Raw genomic sequence first — 12,032 nt, 5'->3', positions numbered from 1 at the left:
ATTCTCAATTCGTTTAATGTGTCCATTGTAAAGGACGGCCGGGTTCCATGCTCGGCAGGGACGCCTCTGCTGCATCTGTTCTGGGGGAGCCACCACAGGCAGCTCAATACCTCCCCCGGGACGCTTGGTGGCAGCCTCCCAGGCGGATGATGATTCCCCAGCCTGGTACATGGCTCCATGGGACATGGAGTCCTCCACAGCCTGGTTGGGGGCTTGGATGGCCGCCAGGGGGAGCTGCATGGACTTTCCAGCCCGGCTGGTCAATTCCTCAGCCCCACCCGGAAATGCAATTAGGCCCAGGTGACCAAGCACCTGGACTACGTCCGGGTGGGGTATAAAAAGGCCAGCCACCACCACTCGAGAGAGCCAGAGTCGGGAGGAGGAGGACTAAGCCTGAGGAGGAGTGGTGGTAAAGGGAAAAGAGAGAGAGTAATTGTGAGTGTATTTGGGACTGTGTTGGGCCTGTGGGACACGGGGAAGGCGTGCCCCACGGCTGAAGAAATAATAAAGTGTGTTTTATTTAAGTACGTGCCTCTGTCTCAGTCTGTGCCGGGTCGGGCGCTATATAGCGCTCATTTTACACCATACAGGCAGGACTAGCAAAAAGAACAGCTGCTTGTCAGCCCACAGAATTATTTATCCTCCTGGTGCTATTGTAAACAGAAAAGAGCTGACCTCCCTACAGAGCAGCTGACCAAAAGTATCATATGTCCAGATCTCCTATGGTTTAATTCTCCTTAGCATTCTTGCATCTTGGTCTTCATCTCCTTTTTAATTCACTTTTCATAGGTGCCATTGACATCTCCACTGCCTCTGCTTATCGGTGTATTCCTTGAGTGTGTTTTCAACCTGAATACATCCGGAATACACTTTTCTGTCATTCGACCGGAATCTTGAGCTGTTGTTCTTAGCCTAGTGTGCTTCTCTATCACAGCTCTTTGCAGCATGGGCAGTGTGTGACTCCCTGGGGTTTAGGGCTGGTAATAATCTTCTTCATTGAAGCTTTGAACTCTTTGTTACACATCTTCATCAGTGAGAGAATCCTTATAAGGAGTCTGCCTCATAGATGGAGTCCTTTATGTCTCTCACAATAGCTCTTTCCATCAGCTAAAGATTTATAACTGTTTGCTAAAGAAAGGCACTAAGGGTCCTTATTTTTTATGACTCTCTTTTGGTGTGATTCCATTACATTTCCAGGGTTAGATTTAACATTAAATGAATCAGTAACAAAGTCAGTAAATGCGGAGACCTGCTGTAGAGAAGGTCAGAAGGTAAATATTCAATGTGCTGATGTCTTGTGCAATTTTAGGAACTACCATGTTGGGGAAGATACTTTTCCAGTCATTATTCTTAACTTACATTGGAGTGTTTAATATCTATAGCCATATTCTGGTTACTTTCTCTACCAGATTGCCCTATTTGTAATAAGATTTTGTTCTGAAATTGAGATGCTCCAGGCCTACTGGTGGGTGCCATTTATCATTTGACAGATGTTAAGGCAATGCTCCCACCACTTCATGGCAATAAACAGCCTCGAATGACTTGATTTGTCCCATAAACGCCACCTCTTTCAACTGAAAAAATAAGATGTAATCGTTGGAGACCTGTGTCAAGTTTTGTTCTTGGTTGTATTACATGTACTGCCAAGAGGTGGAAAATGCCAGGCAGGGATTACTGGATCGGAGGAGGACAGTGTAAGTCAGGGATGGGCCTAAGTCAAAACCAATAAATCTAACCCATCTTTTACCAAAACCAAAATTTAAGCTGCAACCATCAGAAACAAAACAGGTAAGATGGTAGCCATAAAACTTTTGATAATAAATAGATTAAGCACTTGAGATTGTATCCACAAACTTGGAGGAGAAAACCTCCATGCTGCTGGCTTATAAGTCATCATTGGGAGATGTTGCCATGTAACCTGAGAATGAATCCTTAGCTATTGGTGCTTAAAATGGTGGTGTCCATAATAAGAACAAAATGGCGGCCATTGTCGCAAATACAAAACAAAAAGTAATTAATTTCTACAATAGTAAAACAATATTTTATGAAAAAAGTAATCAAATATTCAGAATCCCCTTATTCAAAAACATAGAAAACAGAACTGAATGTGAATACAGAGAGAATTTTGAAGCCTGGAAAAAAATTGTCAAAGTCCTACAAATGTAACATTGTATAAATATCATGCATAGTATTTTTTGAATGTGAATTTTCACATTCCTAGAAGTTTCACTAGAACCATCAATAAAAAAAGGAAACAGAACTAATCTTTCCAAAGTTTCCATGTTTAATTCAAACTCAGTTATTCCTACTACTGACATTGAAGCAAATCTTGACTTTATTCCCACATCTCTCTTCTTGGCATGGAGTGTAATTACTTCCTGTTGTTAGCCTTCTGAATTTGGTAACCCCATCAGAGGTCATTTCCTGAATGGCAGAAACGATGATGATTATTGTATGCCATTCCACATTCACAGCTTCACTCAACAGGGCTGTCAAATTTAAACCATTGTCAGACCATTTAACATTTCCTTTGATTATCTCTTCAAAGACATTGAAGCCCAAGAGGATGTTATCTACACCAAAGCTATTTTCTTTTAACACATAAAATTGCAATGTGGCCATATTTTTCATTTTTTAAATTTTAAGTCATTGATCCAACTCTTAAATAGCTAAAGCAATAATGTGAAACTGATTGTCTACAAGGATGTTCTCAAAAGGCTGGCCTAGCACATCAGGTAGTTTGTTTTTCACAAAACTCCTTAACTTAGTTATAACGTGAATCTGTGTCTAACAGCATCTCAGTTTTCACGCCATTGTGAAACACATGGAGCTGGAGAGTGGAAAGTAGCCCTGGGAGTTAAGCAAATTTTGTCATTCGCATGATGGTATAGATATTGGTGCAACAGAACCATAATTACTCGAGTTTTACTGATTGCAATTAAGAGGTTTGAACATTTTCTTTCATTAATTTCTTCAAAAGACATCTTTTCACTTACCTTTTTGACTATGGTGAATAGATTACATTTTGGGTTTGACAGTCTCTCTATTAGTCTTCTGGATATAATCCTTTACTTATTAAACAGTTGTGGCGAGCGCCCTCTTCTACGCAGTGGTGTGCTGGGGAGGCAGCATTAAGAGGAAAGACGCCTCACGTCTGGACAAACTGGTGAGGAAGGCAGGCTCTATTGTTGGTGTGGAGCTGGACAGTTTAACATCTGTGGCAGAGCGAAGGGCGCTCAGCAGGCTCCTATCAATTATGGAGAATCCACTGCATCCACTTAATAGTGTCATCTCCAGACAGAAGAGCAGCTTCAGCGACAGACTGCTGTCACTGTCCTGCTCCTCTGACAGATTGAGGAGATCGTTCCTCCCCCAAACTATGCAACTGTTTAATTCCATCCGGGGGGGGTAAACGTTAACATTTAACATTATACATAGTTATTGTCTGTTTTTCACCTGCATTATTATCATTCTTTAATATTATTTATTGTATCAGTATGCTGCTGCTGAAGAATGTGAATTTCCCATTGGGATTAATAAAGTATCTATCTATCTATCTATCTATCTATCTATCTATCTATCTATCTATCTATCTATCTATCTATCTATCTATCTATCTATCTATCTATCTATCTATCTATCTATCTATCTATCTATCTATCTATCTATCTATCTATCTATCTAAATGGCTCTTCTCTTGGTCGTCTCATTGACTTTGGCTGAATTTCAGTGTCATACTCAACACAAGTGAACTCTCTTGCTTATAGGAATATCCAGATTCGCACTTCAATAGGATTAAATAGTTGTGGTATTAGTAATCATTGGAAGGTAGCTGTCTTGATGTATGGGCACTAGTTGGGGGCCCACGATGTTACTGATGCCTATGTATATTTCTGCTTTGCTGTCAAAACAGGGGCCCCAACACACTACTTTGACCGGGGGCCTATGATACTGGTAAGCCAGCCCTGAGGGTAGCAGTGGCTGCAGGTTTTTATTCCATCCCAGTTTCTTAATGAAAAGTCAATTATTGCTGATGAAGCACTTATTGCTTAAGACATTTTGATGCTTCATTTTAGTGGTCTCTTTTGTTAAGGTTCCCCACCCTTAATTGCTTATTTCAATCTTAAACTGCTGCATTCAGTGTTTAATGGCTCCTTATTAGCAATAAGATGTAAATGACAAAGCAACCATCAGTTCTCCATCTAACTTGTTTCCATTTACATCTCTGTAGGTTCATCATGCACTGATTGATTTAATAAAACACTTAATAGAAAAATGTGACAGACTGAAAATCAAACGTTTTAGGCTTCAAATCATTTGGATGATATCCTTGCAAAGAAAAAAATCTGTTATATAAGAACCTTACATTGCAGACTAGCAAGCCATAAAATTAAATAAGGTGTGAGACTGGCAAGGATTGGTTTCTAATGAAGCAATTGGGTTGGACTGAAAACCTGTAGCACTGCAACTCTCCAGGACCGACATTACCCACCCCTGCTCTAGACCATCCCCACAGTTTTTAGAAGGCTGTTATTCTGCCAATGGCATTGATGAATCAGAAAATAATCAACCAACACAAGGGTTTAAAATGGGTTCTCTAGCATGACAATGATTTCAGACTTTCTAGCAAATCTATGTAAAATTTTGAGGTTTGGATTGATTGATTCTGAATCAACATCTTTGACCAAAAGTAATGAGAAGGTAAGACCAGACATGGGATGTTTGTGCACTACAGCAAATATTTCACAAAGCAGATATGAGAGATGGATTTGTAGCTAAAAGAGGAGATTAGTTGCTGCATGATACAGTTGATAAAAGACATGTGAGACTGTGAATACTTATGGAATTAAAAAAGTCACCTACCTTTGAACAAAATCTACTTTATTAGCACTGCTGCAGTGCAAAAGCCTAAAAATGACCAGCACAGCTTCATACAGTTATATAGAAAATGAACCTACAGCTAAGCAGACATGACTTGATGATTTGCTTTATACATTTTGTATAAAACTTCCCAAAATGATAGTCACTAAGTACAGTATATGCAGCCCCAAACTACTTTAAGCAATGGCTGCTTAGTTCTAATGCATCAATCGCATTCGTTTTCACAGATACATACAGGAAATAATTACTGTGGCAGGTCAATTCTTTAGTTACAGGACTCCAAAGTTGTGCAGTGATCTGTCTGCTCGTGTAAGGGTTGACCCTTCAGCCTCAGTATTTAAAACCAAACCCTGCCATGAACTGGTTTTATGCCACCTCATTACTATTAGTATATAAAAAGCCGTTAATTCTGAGAGAAAAGAAAGCACCAAGAGCTGCTGGGTATTCTTTTAGAACCCATTCTATTAATTGAAATATGTTAATGCTTTTGGGACGGACGGACACAGACAGACAGACAGACAGACAGACAGACAGACAGACAGACAGACAGACAGACAGATAGATAGATAGATAGATAGATAGATAGATAGATAGATAGATAGATAGATAGATAGATAGATAGTGTGGAACGAGCCCCGGACACAGACAGGCAGACATGTTGTAGTCACCACCACACGTCCAGGCCAAACCACACTGCATCTTCTTTGGATCGCCTCCTTCTCTCTCTTCTCTGACCTTATCCTTTTTCCACCCGACTCCAGCCTCGAATGAAGGGAGGCGGCCTCTTTTATCCATACTCGGATGTGCTCCAGGTGTGCACTGGCAATCTTCCACTGACACACCCCAGTGTGGCGGAAGTGCCGGCTGTCTCCCTGGAAGCACTCCAGGTGTTCCCTCTCTTCTTCCCCCCAGCACTTCCTGGTGTGGCGGTAGTGCTGGGGTCCAGGGTCCATCAGGCACGGGAACACCCCCTGGCGGTGACCACGGGCCCCTACAGGGTTGAGCTTCTAAGTCCTGTACCCATGGCCCCCAATACAACCAGAGCGGTCGCTCCCTCGTGGTCTGGAGGAGGAATGAGCCCTCCTCCTGTCTCCCTGGGCGTCCCAGCCAGGTAGGAATCCCAGCCGGGTGCCACAATAGATAGATAGATAGATAGATAGATAGATAGATAGATATGTAATAGCCTGTATTTTAGACTGTGTGTTGTAAGTCATGGTGCTCCATGCAGCATTAACTAGATGATTCTGTTAGTACAGTACAGCTGGTTAAAAATGTTTCACAAGGTCAGTATTGTATTAGGAGTTTACTTGGATCATGAAGAAAACAAAAGAGTCATCCATGAACATAATACTATTTTTTATTTTTGCACTAACATTGCCTTTGAATTTCTGAAATTGTGATCTTTAGAATTTTAAGTTGCTATGATATTATGACAGCTTGTAGCTTTATCTCAACCAATAAATATTCAACGTGTCACTGTGGTGTGTGTATTCAATAAGCTTTGACCTCTAATAATGTAACCTGATTAAGAATATTATTGTTTCATGTACAATACATTTTAATTCTACTTCTTGCTTTTTTTTCTGTTACACATTCCTTTTTGTTTTCATTATCATGCTTTAATCTGTCAGTGAGAAAAGTATTTCTTGGAATCTGTCAAGAGTAATGCTGAGACGGTTCAGCAGATGAGGCGAAGGTCCTAGTTAAACAGTGACTGGTTTACTACACTAAAACAGTATTATCTTAAAATTAAAAAAGGTGTTACCATACCCCAATATTTAAAACCCCACGACTGCTAACCTGTTCATCCCTGGAGGTCTGACCTTCCATCCTTCAGACTTCTGCAGAACATAATAGCCAAAGCTCCTCAGCTAACTGCTGTGTTCATTTTTGCAGACTGAATGTGGATTTGTATACTCCAGATTCTTTAATACAAGTTAAGCATATAATTAGTATTTATTTATGATTGACTTTTGTAGCTGTTGTTTCTTTGCTGCCACTTTGCTGCCAATCTCTATTTCCGTAACACATCTTCCAGCACAGGCGGCACGGTGGTGCAGTGGGTAGTGATGCTGCCTCGCAGTTAGTAGACCCGGGTTCGCTTCCTGGGTCCTCCCTGTGTGGAGTTTGCATGTTCTCCCCATGTCTGCGTGGGTTTCCTCCCACAGTCCAAAGACATGCAGGTTAGGTGCATTGGCGATTCTAAATTGTCCCTAGTGTGTGCTTGGTGTGTGTGTGTGTACCCTGTGGTGGGCTGGTGCCCTGCCTGGGGTTTGTTTCCTGCCTGTGCCTTGTGTTGGCTGGGATTGGCTCCAGCAGACCCCCGTGACCCTGTAGTTAGGATAAAGCGGGTTGAATAATGGATGGATGGATGGATCTTCCAGCACTGTGCATCCATGGCACTAATACTCCCTGCTGGACACATTAAGTCAAGTAACTTATGGCTTGGTTGGACTTGAAAGACAAAGCTGAGCTGCTGTGTTTGTTCTTGCTAATACTTAACCAAACCTGATAATGCGGAAACAAAACATTGAGCCAAAGTGTATAAATATGCTGGAACTTGACCTCTTAATATGTATGCTGCAGTAAGGTGACTTGTTTGCATTTAGACTCTAGCCTCTTGTCTTAACTTGGTCACCACAGCCGTTTATATCTGTTAAGATGAATAATTTAACTAATTTAAAACAGCATAGTTGTGCAGTGGTAGTGCTGCAGTCTCATCCTCCAGGAGCTACAAGTCTATGTATATGCAGACTGCACGACCACCCAGTGTTAGAGTGGGCTTTCCACACACATCCTACAGAAGTGCAGGTCAGATTAATTGACAGCTTTGTGCTGGTCCAGTGTGCGAGAATGTGGCTGCGTCTATGTGAGTCCACACTGAGATGTTCTGGTGTCCTGTCCAGTATTGGTTCCTGGATTGGTTTAAGTAGGCCTGAAAACTAAATGAAACAATGAGTGCGTTGACATGCACACACATAATCGGATTAAGCTGAATAACCAGAAACCTGGTTTCATAAAAATTTGCATTTATTTGTGCAAGTGAATTTCTGGAGTTCTCCTTTGCCAAAACATTCCAATGTCGTTAAACTGCACAAAAAAAGAATCAAACACCATCACCGGACACCAGGAATCAGAAAATAAGTACAATGCTTATGGTAATTTTCTTGTGTTTTATAAATATGTTTGGTCAAATTGATGCTTTATTTATAGGTTTCTGTTAACAGATTACATGCATCAAACTCTTTACTGCTTGGCTGTGTGACTGAGCCCTGCAAAGGACCAAGCTACTACATGTAGGTAGGTAGGTAGGTAGGTAGGTAGGTAGGTAGGTAGGTAGATAGATAGATAGATAGATAGATAGATAGATAGATAGATAGATAGATAGATAGATAGATAGATAGATAGATAGATAGATAGATAGATAGATAGATAGATACTTTATTAATCCTAAGGGGAAATTCACATACTCCAGCAGCACCTTACTGATAAAAAACAATATTAAATTAAAGAGTGATAACAATGCAGGTATAACAGACAGAAACTCTGTATAATGTTAACGTTTACCCCCCCGGGTGGAATTGAAGAGTCGCATAGTGTGGGGGAGGAACGATCTTCTCAGTCTGTCAGTGGAGCAGGACATTGACAGCAGTGTGTCGCTGAAGCTGCTCCTCTGTCTGGAGATGATACTGTTTAGTGGATGCAGTGGATTCTCCATGATTGACAGGAGCCTGCTCAGCACCCGTCTCTCTGCCACAGATGTCAAACTGTCCAGCTCTGTGCCTACAATAGAGCCTGCCTTCCTCACCAGTATGTCCAGATGTGCGGCGTCCCTCTTCTTTATGCTGCCTCCCCAGCACACCACCGCGTAGAAGAGGGTGCTCGCCACAACCGTCTGATAGAACATCTGCAGCATCTTATTGCAGATGTTGAAAATCACCAGCCTTCTAAAGAAGTATAACCGGCTCTGTCCTTTCTTACACTGAGCATCAGTATTGGCAGTCCAGTCTAGTTTATCATCCAGCTGCATTCCCAGATATTTATAGGTCTGCACCCTCTGCACACAGTCACGTCTGATGATCACGGGGTCCATGAGGGGCCTGGGTCTCCTAAAATCCACCACCAGCTCCTTGGTTTTGCTGGTGTTCAGTTGTAGGTGGTTTGAGTCGCACCATTTAACAAAGTCCTTGATTAGGACCCTATACTCCTCCTCCTGCCCACTCCTGATGCAGCTCACGATAGCAGTATCGTCAGTGAACTTTTGCACGTGGCAGGACTCCGAGTTGTATTGGAAGTCCTTCTTAAAAAAAAAAAAAAAAAAGTATGTGCTTCTTTCCTTACATTGAGTGCTGCTCAATTAATAATAACGTTGATTTTTTTTATTTAAATAAGATAAGTATTGTTAGGTTACAAAATAGTTTAAAAAATAACCAGACTACATAACGCTCATAACTTTTAATTTGTCATTCTACTGCTCTCAAAATTATGTTGCCAAGTTCAGCACTGTATGCTCATCGCATCAACACAAATTTAGCAACTTCTGAAATATTGAGACATATTGTTTCAGCCAGGAGGAGGAATAACGTGATCACCAAAACATTTACATCTGGAAAATGATTTTGTTGATGCCTTTGCCCGCAGCTGCTGAAAGTGAGGGCAAAGCAAATACATGCACATGCAGAAAGAGTGCAACGGAGTTGCGCAGACTACAAAATCTTTAACAGTAACTCAGTTAGGGATTTACGTGGCCATATAGTCGGGTTAATTAGGTTTCTCAGAGGCCAGTAACCTGAGTTCTCTAATCGGAATTAGGGGTTACATGGCATTTTCCAAGTCAGGTTTCTGTGAATGATCGGGTTATTGAAGTGCATATTAATGCATTAAATCAAAGCTACTGATTTCAGACTCCAGTGGACTCCAGACCGTTGATTCAGGACTTCATACAAACTAAGATCTCTGGCTTCCACTACGCACTGCAAAACTTTCACATTCAGAGTGTATTATGATATACTGTATACAAGCATGCTACAATATGGGTGTAATGCTATTTAGAATAATAATAAGTGTAACTGAATTGGAATGGAGGAAGTTCTAGCTGAGAATACCCTATTAATAATGCTAGTGAAATTTGAATTACTTTGCCTTGCATAAAGTTAAACACCTTTACAATGAAATGAACTGGTGTCAGTGTTTGGATGTTGAATTCCTAGGGCCTCTTAAGCACTTGCTAATATTTGTGTTTCTATTAGGGTTCATTTGTTATAATGCAGTGTTTGGCAGGCTCAGATTTGACCAGAGAGGCTTAGAAAATGGCTTCAGAGTCTTAATCCGCTTTTATTGAATAATAAAAGCTTACATAAGACTAAAGTTATTGCCATTTAATACATAGACCTGATATATTAAATACAAATTTTCCTACAGGGAGAACATCTGAATTTAAAGGATTAAACAGGTGTTTATACAAATTAAAAATATGAACTGTGGATTTTCTAGAAGAACAACACTTCAGATAATGTTTACCTAACTAATCAGATCTTACCTTGCATAACCACATTAGCTGTTTACATGTCTACCAAACTTGTATGTTCTTTTCCAGCTATGAAAGAGATCTGTAATGTTAATGCATTAATATTTGAAATTAAAGTGCACTGTTTAATGTTTTAAAAAAAATTGTTGCATCCAGTGTTTTCCAACCATTTTTCTGAGGTGGCACATTTTTGTAACCCAAAAAATCCTAAGGCACACCACAATTCTACCAACCAAAAAAACATGAAATCTCTTAGATCTGCTAAACTGTCTGAAAGTGCCAGATAGGGGGTCCGCAAAAAAAAAGCAGCACAGAGATTCGCAGACACAGCACTTAATGAGCACTTTGGACACATTTTCCAGCTGCTTTGTCCCTTTGAATGCTCATACAGGTGGTCCTCACTCTGCCTCACTCCACTGACTCAGGGTCAGAGACAATTTGTATGTCCACTGTCTCTCAGGTCTGCAGGAGTTGCTGATGAATCTACACCCAGGCAGATGAACCCTCGACACATCTCCTGGCTGCTAAAGTGCTCTCTAAGTGCTGTGTTCGAAAAACGAAGATCAAGGAGCAGCTTTCATGTTGGTTTCTCCAGGTAGTCCTGTCCTCCTCAGTCAGGTCTCGTCCACCTGAGGAGCGTCTCTCTCTCAGGTCTGGACCCAGGGGCATTACACTGTTACTTCCATGGCACAACAGTTGAAAAACACTTGTGTAGAGTATAATTGTCAAGCTGCTGATGGTGATGAAGAATTGAGGACGGCATTTGTGGAGTTTTAACACAAGTTTTAATGTACAGTATGCTCATTTAAGAGATGCTTGAATGGACTGGGTGGGCAGTGTCATGGGGTCCAGTGGCTATGGGGCATCTGTTGGTGAAGAGAGATTCTCTTTGCTGAGTCAAAGGAGGCTCTGATCGGGGCGCTCGAGAGACTGAGTGAGGAGTCTGTTTGCGGAGAGAGTGTTGACCTTGTCGAGAGGTTTACTTACCTCGGCAGTGATATTAACATTTCTGGTGACACTTCCTATAAAGTCAGTAGATGGATTGGGAGAGCATGGGGGGTCATGAGGTCGCTGGAAAGGGGTGTGTGGCGCTTCTGATAGCTATGCAAATGGACGAATGTCCAAGTCTTTAGAGTCCTGGTGCTTCCTGTTTTGCAATAATGTTGCGAAACATGGACGCTATCCAGTGACCTGAGATGAAGACTGGACTCCTTTGGTACTGTGACTGTTCGGAGAATCCTTAGGTACTGCTGGTTTGACTTTGTGTGGAATGAGCAGTTGCTCACGGAGTCCCGAATGAGGCACATTATCTGCATTGTGAAGGAGTGTCAGTTACGGCACTACGGCCATGTGGCGCGATTCCATGTGGGTGATCCCAGGATTCTCATTGTTGAGGATCAGAGCGGTGGGACCAAGCCAAGGGGACTCCCACATAACACCTGGTTGTGGCAGATAGATGGTTATATCCAGAAGGTGGGACTGGACCACATGTCTGCCTGAGGGGGTTGCTAACCAGGATCCTGAGCTGTTTCGTCATGTGGTGGGTGCGGCAATGCGCTGTACCAATGCATGCTCCCTGACCTGACCTCACTTATTTTCTTACTGCCTTCATCTCAACTTGCCT

This window comes from Erpetoichthys calabaricus, chromosome 2, assembly GCF_900747795.2.
Source record: "Erpetoichthys calabaricus chromosome 2, fErpCal1.3, whole genome shotgun sequence".
Taxonomy (NCBI): domain Eukaryota; kingdom Metazoa; phylum Chordata; class Cladistia; order Polypteriformes; family Polypteridae; genus Erpetoichthys; species Erpetoichthys calabaricus.
This window is presented reverse-complemented; position numbering follows the sequence as displayed.